This window comes from Lagopus muta, chromosome 2 (assembly GCF_023343835.1).
Source record: "Lagopus muta isolate bLagMut1 chromosome 2, bLagMut1 primary, whole genome shotgun sequence".
NCBI classification, from domain to species: Eukaryota; Metazoa; Chordata; class Aves; order Galliformes; family Phasianidae; genus Lagopus; species Lagopus muta.
The window spans coordinates 77,687,644-77,704,913 of record NC_064434.1 but is presented as its reverse complement, the minus strand read 5'-3'; positions in this window follow the sequence as shown (position 1 = coordinate 77,704,913).

Genomic DNA, 17,270 nt, shown 5'->3' with positions numbered 1-17,270 from the left:
CCAATTAAGGTTTCTTGTACAACAAGTACTAACTAAAGTGGTGTAAACAGAGAATGCTTTAATATGCATCAAGAAAAAATGGCAATTCAAACAGTGAAGTGTCTTCATTTCAAGCTATGGTTGATTCCATCACTCCAACTCTTCCAAGGTTTTGATCACTATACAGTATAAAAGACAGGAAATTGGAAAAAGACAACCATCTATAATCTGAAAACATGCCTTTCTCTCAAAAATTGCCTGGAAAACTAAGCAAGAAATTCTCAATGATAAAATACTAAATTTAAAGTCCTAAAAAATTAATTGAGATAGGTAATTTCTTTAATTACTTATTAGGTTGCCTCAATTATACAGCCAGTTTTTTTCCTATGGCAGAAGACCTCTTGCCAAATCTAGCTGGCAATGTTTGAAAAGTGTGATATAGTGCTATTGAACAGCACCCATTCATTTTTTGGAAGTTTCTGTGTAGCATGTTTACATTTACTACTCATGTGGAAGTATAGCATTCTGCTACTGTAAGGCCTTTGCCACTAACTGTGTCATTTGGGTATAGAAAAGCCAAAGCATCCTTAGGTGGTCTGCTATAAATTTTTTTAAGGGACCCCAAAAGCATGTTGTATAACATGCACAGGAATTAAATATGATTTCTCAACAGCAGTGATTCCAAACTGAACTTTCTACAGTTTCTGCATGAAGATTCCTCAGGGGAGACCTGTAGGGAAGTGGTGATGGTGTCTGAAATTAAAGAGAGCTTAGCATTTAGAAGGTATTGCTGCAAATGTACCAAAACACGTGGTTAACTAAAAGCATTATGCCACTGAGATTAGAACTACACCCAGTTATCTTGACAAGGAAACAAGAGACAGAGGAAAAGCATTATTTCTGTAGGAAATGTCTGCAGGTGAATGTTCTGTATAATGAAACATTTGGCTCATAGCTGGAATTGGTCGCAATCAGGTCTCACTTGTGAAAAATATGGTACTTGCTATGTTTGGTAGGATTCCTCTGTAAGCTACTCTTCAGTTGGCTTTTATACCCTGTTGAAACTGGTCTATCACCTTGTTAGCGGGCATTACTGTTCCCTTAACAGCTGGCAGTGTGCATAGGCATGCTGCAGAACCAGACTATGGATCTATTTTAATTATAATCACAGGACCCCTTCTGTGCAGGGCAGCCATGCATAAGGTTATGAGGATAATATCTCATTATCATTCTATCAAGCTAGATTAATTTGGAAAAAAATCAAAACATTTCTAGAGGTAGGAAAGAAATGGATCAGGTTTCTTCAAAGTAAATTACAATCAACGGCAAAAAGAACAAATTATTTCTTTCAATATGTCACAGTCCAGATAAATGGCTTAGATGGGTGCAGAGAGAAGCTGTGTTGACTAATGTAATTGGCCATGCAATATCAACAAACAGATTTCCCTTGAGGAGAAACTGAGTTTCATGGAGCTGTTTCTTCAGTAAGGTGCTTCTCAGGGTGGCTGATGTTGGTCCTTCATTGTGTTCTCAAGCAGAAGAGGGGAAAAAAGAGAGAAGAGAAAATATTTTAGAAGTGAAGGTATTTAGGGTACTGCGTGTAGTGGATTTACTTTATTTCCTTTGATTTTGTTTAGGAATGAATTTGCTTTGCATGTCCTATTTCCTGGGGTTTTGTTTGCTTTTGTTTGTTTGAAGTATCCCTTAATATGATTTTCTTTTTTGTCTTCTCATTCAGTTTTCAGGTTGTCCTGGTGACACCTTTCTACATGGCCTTTCCTTGGAAGTGTATGTTTCTCTCATTTTTTAGAACATGTGTTACTAAAGTGAAAAAACAGCCTGAAGGCTGAGAGGGTAGATGGGAGGAAGGTTAGTCATTCCTTTAGAAATTTTGTTGAAGATGAAGTCAGGAAAAAAAAAAAGACAACAATTGGCTTGTGAGAGGATTTATGAATGGACCAATCAGAAGTTGAAAATTAAACTTTAAAGCCAGCTTCAAAAGTTACTACCTTTTTTCCTCCTTTGGAATTTTGTATTAGAAAAGAAAATATCTTTCATCTTTACATTTCCTTAAGGGAAGTTTAATTTGTTTAGGGAAAAACCTACAATTTTAGAACAAAATTGCAATTCTCAGCAGAATACTTAGCCAACCTCTGTATGAAATCTACCCTGAGAAGGACAAACGTGATTCAGAATCCTTTTGTGCATATTTCCTTTCTCAAATGCAAGAGGTAATCCAGCTCGAACTGGTGCACAGTACCAGATCAGATCTCTCCATTGCCATCTGCTACCTCTGGAGACACCAAAAAGTACGTGGAAGAGGTGAAGGTCTTTGGGTATGAGAGGCCAGCTAATCAGGTGGAGGGTTTGGGCCCCAGGGTATGTGTAAGCATGCAGCTCTGCCAACTTCTGCCCACCACAATGGCAGCATAGGGCTATGCTCAGTGCTTGGCAGTGACAGAGGTCCTTCTCCAGCCATATCTTTGGTTTCAGACCTGCTTTCCTAAGAGGGAGGGGGAAGACAAGTTCTAAAAGGAAAGCAAAAAGGAGGAGGCTCAGGGAAGACCTCATTGCTCTCTATAAACTTCCTGAAGGGAGGTTGTAGTGAGCTGGGGGTCGGCCTCTTCTCTCGTGTCATTAGTGATAGGACCAGAGGGAATGGCTTCAAGCTACGGCAGGGGAGATTCAGGCTGGACATGAGGAAGTATTACTTTTCAGAAAGGGTGGTCAGGCACTGGAATGGACTGCCCAGAGAGGTGGTGGAGTCACCGAGCCTGGGGGTGTTCAAGGAAAGGCTGGATGTTGTGTTGAGGGACATGGTTTAGTGGGAGCTATTGGGAATAGGTGAATGGTTGGACTGGATGATCTTTTAGGTCTTTTCCAACCTTGGTGATTCTATGATTCAAAGATGAACAAACTGGTGTAAACACAGCTTTAGCAACTAAGTCTAATAAAAAGTACAGCTAAACACCAGAAGGAAAGCAAAAGCATCTTTAAGTGTGCTGCAGTTACAAGACATAAAGGCAATTTAGTGGAACAAATCAAACCCTGGCAACTACTTACCCAACTGTAAAGGCAGTAACAGAATCAGCAACACCTGAAGGATTGCCTTTATTGTTTGAAGAACAGAACATTTCTTGTTAAGAAACATACAGAGCAAGAATACATTAGAGGGAAATGAGTTAGGACAGCCACTGGAGAAAAAGAAATATCCAGTTACTTACAAAAATATTTCACAGTCATTTCCAGACAGGTTACTATTAAAAATTTCTCAGTGGAAGTGAATTTTATGACAGTTATACACAAAATAACTGAATTCTTCAGTATGTGATGGCTTTATGAATATGATATCTGAATTTGAAGGTATGTTCATAACACTATGCAATTACTGAAAGTAGTAAATAGCTTTTAGAAGGCTTATTCTCTACTGAAATGATAAATGCAATGCAAAGTAGAACACTGAAATAAAGAGAAAAGAGCAGACAGGGCTAAAAGATATGCCATTGCAGTCTTAAATCCGTAATTAAAATGGAATAGCTTCTGCAGAATTAACCTTACTTTTAAATTCATATATATTTTCCATTACAGTTCTGTAGTACGTAATGCTTTTAATGCCAAGTTACAGAGCAAAGGTGAATGTTACTGGGAAAGTTTCTTGAAAATCAGGCAATCTGCTTGAGCTATGAAGCAGCAATCTATTTCTGTGCTGTTGAAAGTACTGTGGTCTGGGTTTGCTTTCCCCAGACACAAACGCTGCTTTTATTTTATTTTAAACACTTCAAAGTTTTTGTGCAGTTAATCTTCAGTGAGGATGAGTACATGTGACACATTTGGAAATATCCACAATAGAAATGAGAATGCTAGGCATGTATAATTTTTTTAACCTTTTAAGCTGCATCAGCTCACAGCAATGGATATTATAAATGTGCCAAGTGCTTTTGAAGGTTATAGTACTTGCCAGGTACAGTTGTGTTCTTTGTGCTTATCAGTCCATCTGCTGATTTCTACATCAGTTTTTAGCTATAGACTGAAAGGGTATCATGCAATTTGTCATGTGGTTTAGATATCTTCTACAGGAAATCCCAAGCTGGATTTTTTAATCATACTGAAGTTTTCTCTTTCTGATATTACAAACGTGTAAATTCATGCTTGGGATAAACATGAATCATGGAAAAGCATAGTTCAGCTATCTGCTTTAGAAAAAGTCTCAGAAAGATGTGATTTGGAGCATCAACTGATGAGGTAGGAATGTTTGGGATATGCATTCTCCTATCCATTCAGGATACATATTTTCCTATGAAGAAAGATTTAGGGAACTGGGCTTGTTTAGCTTGGAGAAGAGAAGGCTCTGGGGAGACCACACTGTGGCCTTCCAGAATGTTTATGAGGGTGGATAGCGATAGGACATGGGGGAATGGTTTTAAACTGAGATAGGGGAGATTTAGATTAGATTTTAGAGGAAGCTTTTCACAGAGGGTGGTGCCACGCTGGAAGAGGTTACCCAAGGAGGTTGTGGATGCTCCATCTCTGGAAGCTTTCAAGGTTAGGCTGGATGTGGCTCTGAGCAGCCTAGTCTGGTGGTTGGCAACCCTGCATGTAGCAGGGTGGTTGAAACTAGATAATGGTTGTGGTCCTTTTCAACCCAGGCCATCCTATGATTCTATGATATACCTTTTTGTCTGAAAATGTTGATTCACTGATATTATGCTAGTTGATGTCCAAGGGCTATCTCACATTATAGTGGCCAAAAAAAAAAAAAAAAAGTATTTTCTAAGTGAAATTTTCACTTTTCCAGCTAGGATGGAACAAGAACAATCAAACCCCCAAAAAATCATTTTTGTCTTTAACTGATTTTCTGAAACTTGGACTTAGCTTAATATTGGATGGAGAAAAGCTTCCAAATCACTCTTGCTCTTCTTTTTCTTTTTACCAGTGGGAAACCTATTTTTCATTCTGCTGTATTTACCATATTTTGTTCCTAATGAGGTGTGACATGACAGAGGATTTATCAGATGTTAGGTTCTTGGACTGTAATGGAAGAATAGTAGATGAAACCATATAGATCTATGTAGCTATTCGTAACTGTCTAACGCAGTTTGGAACTCAGAGCAGGAGGTATTTCAATAATGAACCTCTCATTAATAAACTAAAACAGAAATTAAAGGCTATATTGAAAGAAGGCGGTCCTAAAGGTGAAAGACAAACAGCAAGCGATTAAAATTTTTTTTCTTTGTTTTAGTACTTTTCGATTACTTACGATGTTTCAGAACTTCTTCTGAAAGTATGAAGGACAGCATGGTATTAATCTCTGAATAATCTCTGAATTTTGGTGGCCAACCTAATTACCAGCTATGAATCACTGTGAATTTCTCTCTCCACTGAAGTCTTCCTTATAGTACATTAGGTGCAGCTTGCCTGCTTCTGTCCCAGATTTCCAAAGCTTTGTATACCTCTAGACCTACAGTTTCACACCTGATCTTAATATGCTCATGTTCTCCTCAAAATTCACCGCTATTAGAGATTCTAGACTTCTTTGCTTTGATGGTCTGCCCTCAGGCTAGCATGTGGGGCCTGAGGTCTCCCTTTCGTTCCATCACTTTGGATAAAAATGGTGCAGTATGCCAGTCTTTTGCTCACCTGCAAGGTCTTGCCTAAGTTGTCCAAGTCTTCCATCACCAGGAGAGCAATGGAAAGTGTCTCTGTGATACTCTGGTTAAGTCTTACATCTCTTTGCGTTCAATGGAGAGTGTGTTTCAGATGGTAGGGATGGAGATCTTTCGTTTTCTGATACTTGGAGAGCATGGGCCTCTTAAGCAGAATTCTATGTTTTCCACAGAAATCATGGGTTTCCTGGCATGCTCACATTCTGCCCATTGGTAGGCCACATCAGCACTCACTGCCCCATATGTGCTTCCTATTATTTCACTGTTTCTGGGCAAAATTAGGTTTGGAACATTTGTGCATCACCAGTGAAGCCTATCTTCCTCCCTACTGCACAGGAACGGCCTGTGACCAAGGTGTCTGCACAAGCCCTGTCTTGCATATCTGCCCTGCAGCTTTCCTCTGTCCAGGGCAGAGTTGCACAAGTTTGTGTGGATGCAGCTGTTAGAAAAATCTGAAACTCAAGTCTTAGTCTGCAAAGCCTGGGAGCTGCAGGCATCTCATCACTTTTGATCATCCAGCCAGTGTGGTTTTTCATTCCTTTCTTACAAGGGGTTATTTCTACATGCTATTTTTCAAGTAAATGTGAGCCACCTCTGCTCACTGTTCAGTCTGGCTTGCAGTGTTCAGGTTTGGCTGGTGGCGTGCCTGGCTAAAATGAGAAGTAGGGTAATGGTCACCATGAACATGGTCACTACTCCTCATTAGGACATCACTCTCAGACCCTTTCTCTCAGTCTCTCAATTCACCATGTGGCCAGAGGCTCTCTGTTGTCCCTCACCTCAGCTGACTTTCTGCAAAGCAGGCTGGTGGTATCACACACCTCAGGCACACAGCTTGGCTGGAGCACGGCTCCTGCCAGCGGCAGGGTCTCAGTTTGGAATGTTGGTTTCAATCATCCCACTAGGCTCCCTGTGCACCTGGGCTCTGCCTCCATGGCAAAGCCTTCAAAAAGCACAGTGCATTACCCACATCTGGCAGCAATTAATACCACAGTGGATTGGGCATTTCACAGTGGCTTTTAGGAGCCTGAAGTCCCTGTTTTAGCTTTATAAACACAGTCTGGTTCTCTCAGGCTCCTGCAAGCCTAGATTTTGGGCCCTAGCCATCTTCAGATCCAAGCTTCCTCCAAGTTTGGCCAGTTTCTCTTTGCGTTCTTCACATTCATGTGACTGTGGACATGGATAATTTCTGCAGGCATCACAGTTTTCCTTTAGTAAGTAACAAATCTGCAAATATTTTATGCTGAATAATGCCTTCTTTTATGCTATGTTGCTATGATGTTTAAAATTCATTTGAAATTGTTTAAACTTCTGACACATTGTGTTACTCTAGAAAAAGAAGGAAACTGGCAGTTATTCATAATGTAGCCTAATCCTTTTACCTATGTTTTTTTCCCCATTTTACAATTGGATAGCACAGCTGAAAAAAAAAAAAACCAAAGCAAAAAAAAAACACTTTACTAAAATGTTCACTCCTTATAAACCACTTTGCTGTTCCAAGTCATAAAACTCCTGCAAACTGTAATAAATTTCACTTCCTTATGGTAAGAGGCACTGTATGTAGTGTTAAAAAATGCAAAATAAGCAAGTATTCACCCAGCCACTAGTGCAGAAGCTTCAGCTTTAAAAGTGACAGTAGGAGAAGAGCAGTAATCCAGGCACAAGTGATTCATTATTCTTTATTTCTTTTTTTCACCACTCCACTAACCAGCAGCAATTTTCTGATATCCTAAAAGCTCAAAATGTGCTTTCCCTCTTTAATATTATGTAAAGAATATATTTTAAAGGTCAGAATTTATTGTTTTATGGGTAAGAATTCATCCTCTATTTGTCTTGGTAACTACCTGATTTCATAGTTCTGGTATATCAGCATCAGAAAATGACTTCACCTGAGATTTTTAGTTATTTTTTAGTGACATTTTTTAATGAAATCTCAGAACAGATATCTGCTTTCTTTGAAGAGCTCTCCCCATCCCATAAGAAGTCTTCTTGCCACCAAATACCATATAGCAATTGTCTGAACCTACCTTTGTATGTCATGTCAGAATAGTTTAGAGGAGTTTTCTTTCAGAATCTTCTTCTTGTTTTTCTTATTATTAGCTCATTTGTGAGCTGCAGGCCTTGATTGTGTTTAAATGGAGGGCAGCTGCTTTGCATGGCATGCAGTGCAGTCCTGGTGCCCAGCTCCTCTGAGCAGGCAAGCTGCAGCTTCATCCATCCCTACCTGCTGTTTCGGCTTCCTTCTTCCCAGCTACCATAGAGGCAGAGGACTGCAGTGCTGCTGGACATGAAATTTCAGATCACTCCTTTACTGACCATTCAGATACAGTCCTTGAAACTATCTACAACTCTCATCTCATTGTCATATATTTAAAGCAATACCAAAGCCATACACATTAAGATCTCAAATTTAGTTGGTCTATCTCATAAAATCCAGGCAGGCTATTGTAGTTCTTGTATCAGAAGCACTGCTTCTGATTTCTACTGATGTGCCCAGAGAAAACTTAAAATTTACTTTCAAATAAAAGTGTAGATTGGAAAGAAAGCATATGTTAGTATTTGGTTAAAACTAAGTATAGTATATGATCCATATACTATCAGAAATAAATGGTTTTAAAATTTGCTTTCTGTAGAAATTCCAGAAGCACGTTCAACTAAGACAAGCATGAGACTCTTCTCTAATTATCAGAGTAATTAGGGATATGGGACTTATGAAAGTCATATGAACAATAAACAAACAAGAACATTAATTAATACTGAATTAATTGAAATATTGAAAGATTTTTGAATGATACCAATGAAGGGTATTGGGATAACCAGCAGAGATCAACCTCTCTAATCAAAAAAACATAAAAACTGCCAAATGACTTCAGAAGAACCACCCTGCCTTTTCAGATGGTCCAGTTTCAATGACTTTTGTCTCCAGATACCATAATTCTCCAGTAAAACATTTTACATAATGAGTAGGAAGAGGCAAGAAGTGCTCTGTATAGTCTGAAATCCTGCATGGTAGGAGATACATGAATAAAATTGTTAGAACCTTTGCAGACCAGTTCTTTAGTCTGAACATCCAGCTCTGTGTACTCCTTCATCACAATATTATTTGGCATTTAATGAAAATGCACTTATTAATAGGCATAATATAATGTGTGATTCTTCATGAGGAAAAACAAAACAAACAGGAACCAGTCTGAAATAGTTTGCGTACAATTTTATAACACTACTTTCATTCCTGAAGTCTGCTATGCATTTGTTTTCTTTAGGCCAAATATTTGTTTTGGCTGCATAAAGTCTAACTGATCAAATAGCTTCATCTTAAAATAAAAGATAATTCTGCATTTTTACACCATGTGTGATACTGAGAGAGTTGATTCAAGTATGTTCTCTTATCTAACCTCCTTTGACTGCCAACCATAACGCCAGTACAACATGCCTCCCTTAGCCATGCTGTTCCTTATGCTGATTAAAAGGGTTCTTCAATATGTGCTCATCAAAATGACCATTGACTTCTGCTGGTACTATCTGTTAGTACAAAGAATTTGAGGCCATGCCACAAAGTTACAGCATTCTGAAGCACTATTAACGGGGTGCTCTAATTGCTGAGAGATCACATGCTGTTAGACTTTTTGTTAAACAGAATTGGACAAAAGTATTCATTTTTTTAATGGGAAGGTGAGGGCAAGAATTTTTAGTTTGATAATTACAGTTATGTAATTAATTAGAATGGCAAAAGCTCCTCTTTTTTTGTGCAGTGTGCCACTTAGATGTGTTTCTTCTGTTTATTTCTTCCTTTTGTGAGAGAGAGAATGTCATTGAATCTCAAGATTTTACAGCTTCTTAGTACTCAAATAAGGAAAGAAAATAAGGATCCTTCACTTTTGTCTAATTTAGTTTAGAAAATTGATGTACTGATGTAAAGCCAAGAAACATCAAGAGACTGCAGTATTTCTACTATTTCTATTTCTATAGTGGCTTTCAAGTGTATAGTTGTGTAAAAATCTTGCACAACTCCCTAGAAAATATTTGGATGCTAGCTCCTATCAGGTAGGAGCTGGAAAAATGTGAAAATTCTTGAAAGCATGGAAAGTTGACTATTTTATTCAGATGCTTGGCATTAGTTAAGCTTCCTGGCAATATCTATAGAACCTGTGAATTTGTAAAATCTTCACAGTGGTCTGCATAGTTTAGTCAAAAACACCTTAAAAAAAAAAAACAAAAAAAAACAAAAAAAAAAACACAACTGTCTGAAATGAAAATCTGAATCTTGCACATAAAGTACACTAGGGACAAAGACTGAGCATAAGTATCAATGTCATGTATTCTGTAAATAATTCTTGGAAACTCATTTGTTCACTTGTGATATACTTCCTATTAATGAGCTTTGTTCTCAATGCAGAATTAAAGGCAGAGAAAAAAAGAACATTGTATATGTTGCATATATTCTAAAACAAACACCATTAAATGAAAAAGCTACATCTGAGTGCAACCCAGAGAAAGCTGTGGGATCTTATGACTCCAGAGATGAAAAGCAGTTGTGGAGCAATCCCATAATATGAGCAGGACACCCAAACTCTCCTTGCATAGCCCTATATGTGATCAAAATGAAATTGAAAGAATAATTACCTTTCCAATGCGTTTATTTTTCTGGGGGATGATGGAAATGGAAATGCTGCCAAGAAAGGCTGGTTCCTGTGTGACAGCCACGTGGAGTGGGAAGATGGCATCCAGCTGGGCTTGTGCAGAGACTGTGAGCTGTTTTCCTGGCATGAAGCGCTGCCATTTTTACCTTGCTTGTAATAACATTACAGCAGTGTAATTCATATGGGAATGTAGCCCTGAATTATTGTCCCACTTCAGAGCTTTAAGGTCTGTCTCATTCAGTGTGCTTGCACTGCAAGAAATTTAGCAGATGTCTTCATTCCAAAACTTTGTATTCAAATGTAGATGAGCTGAATATGTGTGTGCAATCAAGATTATTCACAGGTTATTAAAGGTTGCAATTTCTTCCTTTAAAAATTTTTAACTTCATTTAATTCTAGGGGGCACTCTCACTAGACAGTAGGTGACCAACTACCTTAATAGTCTCTGGATGGAGCTTCAGAGCGTAGCCTAACTGGAGATGTATTTGTTCATACACTGCATGCAAATCTACAAATCAAGAACACATCTGCAAAATTTGAAGTGAGAGTAATTCACTGTCTGAAAAATGGGCTAAATCCCTTAGCTTATTTAGTCATAACTTACAATTAAATCTGATGTAGATGGTATTCATTTAACATGGATAAAATTGTTGATTTAAATATTGGAGGAAAAGATCAAGCCAAATATACCGCAGAATTGCTCTGGAGGAGAGAAAGGTGAAGCTGAATGTTCTGAAAATGGTTTTCATTTGTAGATGCATTATAACCTGTTCCATGTTCTCTCAGAGTTTTGTCAGTGAAATCAGCTTTACAGATGGTACAGCAAACAGAGGGCTACAAAGCAAGGTGTACCTGAGCTGGGAGCAGCCTGCCCCTGTCATAGGATTGTTGGGGCTGAAAGTCACCGAGCAGTCATTGGCAAGGCACATCTTGGAACAGCTCCACAACCTCTGTCTCTTTATCCATCAGCAAGATCTGTAAGGAACACCCATGATTAAAACTTTTCATAGGCCACCCAGAAAGACAGTATTGGTCACCAGTGACCTGTACTGCCTGACTGCAAGGCTGCTGGGTGTACAGGATGTGTTACTTCATCCGTGTTTTACAAAGGAAGCTGTGATTCAGAGGGCTTTTTCTCTTTGAGATGTTCACACTGCAAAATCAAAGCATCGTGAACAAAAGGTGGCACTTGAAAATGATGGTCTTAAAATCATCCAGAAGTAACTCCTTCAAATGTGTTGTGGAAATCCTTAACTCCACCACTGGTTTTCTTCCTAGCACAATTCTTGCTGACCCTAAAGGCAGTACTTCTGATCAGGAATATCATCAGTCTATAGTCCTTTACTTTTCTAAAATGTTCCTTGTTACGAGCTATCTTTTCATTACAGAGAAACATGGCTAAATCGTAAGTAACTGAATTTTAATCAAAATCTTTTTTTACATTTTTCAGATGTTGCCAGGTTGGCAAAACCCATGACTGGTGGGACAGATGCGTGCCTTGAAAAGAATAAACATGTTTTTGGAGAAACAGCCAAGTAAACCAGGCTTGGCTACAGAATATTCTATAGCACAATCACTCACTTCATGCTGTATAATTTGTAGGGTTTTAAAACAAAATTTAATTTTAGATTGGCACCAATGAATTCCGGTCCCAGACATCATGCAAGCAGTGATCGTGCAGAAAACAAATGAAGCTCTGTGGTTAGATGGAGATTGAGTAATAAATGTAAGAGACAGAAATTTGTACAGACTGCTGTACATATATGCTTCCTTGAGTAGGTGCCTGAGATGTATTAATGGTTGACTGCTAAAGTTGTGGGGTCTGGAAACTTCTCTGATCTTCAAAATGAAAATAACAAAATACAGCAGAAATAGGAAAAAAAAAGAAAAAAGGTAATTCATACATTGAGGAAGGGAAAGGGATAAGTAGTACATTGTTTGTGAATTTCCAGTGCAAATAGGTCAGCGTTTCTTTCTCTCACAGCCCTCCCTTCTCCCTTTCACTTCTCAGTGACTTGAAAGGCCTGTTTACGACCACTGCATTGATTTCCTTTCCTCTGACTCATTGCAATCTGGCTCCAGTCCTCCCCATTCAAACTAACTCACCAAGGTCTCAAATGACCTCTTTCTGGCTAACACGGAGATCTCTGTGTCCTCTTTGACCTTCCTGTCTAATCTGATACCCCAGTCACTCTTCTTGCTAGGCTTTTGTGGCAGTACCCCCTTGTGGCTCATTGCTTACCTTCTTCACTGCTCTTTCAGCATCTTCAAAGGTGCTCCTACCTTCACTGCTCTCTCTCAAAGCCACCACAGACATCCTTTTCTCAGCGGACAATTTTTTTTCTCTTGTTTTCTGCTATTATTCCTAGGCTGAACATTTTCACCTCCCTGCCCTGACCATTTCTATTTTATTTTGTGAGTTGAATTGACAGTTTGATGAATTCAGGATGAATCCTTGTCACCTGAAGCTCAAAAAGATCACAGGTAATTCATTCATTTGAACCTGCCACTCTTCCTTCTCTGCCCATTCCTGTTGACATCTTCACCATTCCCCTTCAGATCTCAAAGTTAGGATCAGTTTCACATTCCCTTGCATGTTTCTGTGCACTGAGATAATCATGGCAGGCTTGCTGCAAAACCTCTGGGAATTAGGAAAATCTGGTAAAGTCATAAAAGTTTAAGCAAAGCTTGAAGTAGTATCTTCCCCCCCCCCCCCCCCCCCATACCCCTTGAATTTTAAAAACCCTACTCAACATTTTCTTACCAAGATCCATGCTTTAGGCACCAATGTGATATTTTTACTTTTTTTAACCTTGGACTATGTCTTAAAGTATTTAACGCTCCTCAGAAGTGCCTTGCTGAAACTGCCTTACCACTGCTCTCCATCAGGGTTGCTTGGGGTTTTCCCTTGCTGCCTGCACCAGTTGTTCACTCACCATAGTGCCATGGACTTGGCAGTTCAAATCAGCTAAGCTACATTTCATATTCTCACCATCCTGTGAAACCTGAGATTATACTTTTTCCTACCTTTTACTCTTTTGCGAGTGGTGGGCAGGATGCCCTGGTCACACCTTTCACAACTTTGCATGGTGTCACATTGACAGGTGTTGTACTCCTTTTAAACAGAAACTTCCTAACCCCCACTAACCCATCATTTTTTTCTCTCAAGATGAATAATCATCAGAGAAGTCTCCAAAATAGTATTCCTGTGAGGATTTCAGCGTAAACCTTTTGTGGCAGGCAACTTCACGTAGCAGATAATCACACAAAATATTGAGTGGCTGAGCTCTGCAGCTCAGGTTTTAATCTAGCTGCAGACCTCAACGATCCTTGTAGTCTGGACCTCCCTGAAGTCAGTGGTCATGTATTTAGTATAGTGACTCTGGCCACAAAGTGTTATAAGTTCTTGTTATCCTTTTGATACAAAAGCCAATACTTCTGATTAAAATCAATACTGTATGTGAAAATTTTAGCACATTCCAGAGTTAAAAAGTACATTTTTCAAAAATATGCCTGCTGTGGGTTTTGTGTGTCAGACCAGTTTTTGAGCAGAGACTCCACCCTAGTGTTACTTTGGAGTATGTGAAAAAACCTTCTGAAGAAAATGCTCTTCAGAGACTTTTGGTTTGCACTTAAGAAACTGGAAGGCAAAATGTAAAGCCTTCTTTCTAACAGTTGGAGACAAAATAAATCAAAACAGCAGGCTGTAGGATCTTTATAATTAGTGCCTTTCTGTAACAGAATTTACTCCACTGCCACTGTCCTCTTGTAGGCATACATCCACTTTTCTGCCTGTGGTAATGCACACCTTAGCGATTTTTGCTTCTAGAAGGTGCCCACTGAATTCCCATGGACAAATTCATCAGCTGAACTATGATCTCATTTCCCTTGGCATGCCACAGAACCAGACACATCGTGTTTTCATTGCTGTAACTTAATTCCCCAAAGTACAGCAACTGGAAGTTGCTGCCAGGAAAAAATGTGACAACCATAGCATAATTTACCAAAAGGCAGTAGTAGGTACCTGAGCGTTGAAACACAACACCCAGGTTAACTGATATCATACAGCCATACAACTCTGTTTTTCTAAGGGAAACTTCTTTGCATATGATTTTTTTTTTTTTTTTTTTTTTTTTTTTTTTTTGTGTGTGTGTGTGTGATTTGCTCTTAAATGTGGTAGTGTGACAGTTTTCAGAAATATGTATGAATATGAAAGAGGTAAAATAAAAAAAAAATCAATGGAGGAAATCACTCAGAGATTCCATGATGTATCTTCATAGAGACGTATTTGCATTACAGGCTTCAGTGACAGAGTTGAAAGAACCAATATATCCCATGATATATACCAATATATCCTTTATTCAAATCAGAAATGATTTTTTATTATTATTATTTTTGTATTTGCACTAACAAAAATCAACAGTTAACAAGCAGGAAAAAAAAAAAGAATTCAATCCTGGATAGGAAGAACTGTAACAATTGCATATATTATATATGGAAAAAAAGAAAAAAGAACAGTAATAGATTTCAGAGACCCAACTTTAAAAATGCCTACCAGGACTGTGTATATTTAAGGTTGGACAACTTATCAGTATTTATAGGATTGGAACTTCATTCTCTTAGAAATAAGCTCTCCACTAAAAATCAAAGGGAGACAAATCTGAAAATGCATGCAGATATCCAGATACTTATTGGAGGAAGCAAGATGCAGGTTTGATCCTCATTTTCATTATTCTACATTTTACTTTGTGTTCCTCTTTTATAGCAGATAGAGACAGAAATTCAGGTACACCCTTCTGGGAAACTGGGAATGGTCTGATTTGGCATTGTTGCTCTCAAACATACCCTTCCAGGAGATAAAAGCAGTGCAGGAGCCCTTCCAGGGCTAAGGAAATTCTCCAACACGTGACAGAAGTTGCTGTGGTTGCTGAGACATTGCTTCCCTCCTTTCTATCAGCTTGCAAGCCTAGAATTGCATTGGACAATTTCCTGTCCTCCAACATAGTCACCATAGTCAGTTCGCAGGGGGAAAGTGGGAATGACTGAGAGAGAGCCTCTGTTGAAAACAGGAGTGGCAATTAACTGGCATCTTAGCAGTTGCCTTTTGTGTTCTGGACAAAAGCAGAATGGCTTTCCAGTTAAAATCAGATTAAACAGCTGCAGGTTGCCACTGCTTCAAAAGGCACTGACAGTGCGGGAAAGAAAAAATATATGCCAGAGTTACTCTGTTTAATGGTATGGTCTACTGGATGCATTTCTTTTTGAATGCCTGATGTATTGTCCTGGACTCCTTTAGGCTTTTCTTATACAAGCACCACAGCTTTTTCACTACAGATGAACAAAAATAATTTATGACAGCATCGGAACTTTAGAGTCTGACTACTTTTAACTAATATATTCAGGCAGAAAAATTACTACATTGAAAAGGTCTAATAAGACTAAGGACATTAATCTCTCTCTGATTCACAGCACAGACTCCTCTCTGTGAAGCTTCTGTCTCCATTGGCTGCCTTTGAACACCTTCTTACATGGATAGCTCACGCACCTGTTTTCATAGTCCTCCCTTTGTTGAGTGTCCAGAGACATATCCAGGGCACCGAATGGATGGATTGATTCTGATCAAGTATGACCTTATCTCTGTGGCCATGGTAACTACCAATTAACAAGGGAGACAGGTATGAACTGAATATCTCGTTTTGTTTATCACTCTCTGAATGGGTGATGCAACACAGCAGCAACTCCTGGGTGGGAATCTGTAAAGACAAAGGTTCAGAAATCATATCTCAAAATCTCTCTTCCTTCTCTGTCCTCTTCCTGTGTGTTTCCTTAGCCATTCTACCTGCCAACAGCTTCTAGCAAGGATGAGTAGCCAAGGAGGCCAGGTTCCTTGGAGAGTGTGCTAAATGAAACTATATATATGGCTGCCTAAGATGAGAGATGTCTGCATTTACACCAAGTGGCTGGAAGGAGTAGAGACTGGTAAAATACAGGGAAAGGTGAAAACCCTCAGAGGGAGTTCTCATGCACTGTGATGCCTTGTTACAACTCTGCTTATCCTTTTCCTGATCTTTCATCTCTCACTTAGAAAGAGGATGAGGGATTAAATCTGTATGAGATATTAAACTCAGAGATGTTGTAAATACAGAAATAAACCTGAAAAGTGAGGGAAAAAAGTTTCTCTACTGAACTTGCAACCTTTGATCTTCTCTGTAAGTAGCAACTGAATAATAGTAACTGTGTAACAGCATCGCATAATAATATCCAGCAGGAGCAAAAGCATCATGATAAAATCACCGTTATTGAATAACAGTTCAAAAAGCTGTCACGAGCAGTCTGCTTACTGCACACAATTCACCAAGGAAATACTGGTTTGCCATAGGCTGAACTATGCATTTCAGAATAGTAAAGTGCCATTCATTGCCCTGTCCTTTCAACAATATTATAGAGACGCACATAGCAGGGAACTCAGATTATGCTATTTTGAAAGGCAGTTGAGAGAGAGTAAAAGGAGAGACCAATGGCATTATAATTTTGCAAGACTTTACTTTTTCCCACACTGAAAAACATCACTAGATGTGTTTGTGTCCACTGAGCATGCAATCATTGCTCTGGAATCACTTTTTGATATTCAGCCTCATTAGAAGTAGATAGGAATTTCCTAACAAACCATTTTTTCATTGCAAAAATGCAGATTGATTGAAGCTCTTTGCACGAATGGGCCATGTTGGATTTATCTTTCATTAGAAAAGAGGCAATCAAGGCAGGGTGCATAACAGGTCCCTGCAAAGGGGATACACGAGTCTCACACGGGGAAAATATCAAAGCCCTGCTGAAACCCAGGTGACACCGGTGGACCACTGCTCACAATCTCTCCCAAGCCCAGCTGGTAGGCTTCTCTGTGGAAACTATCCCTGTTCAGTTCCTCTGCAGCTGAAGAGACAGCTGTGTGTGATCATGCCCATTCTTAATTCTCCTGCTGCAAAAGGAG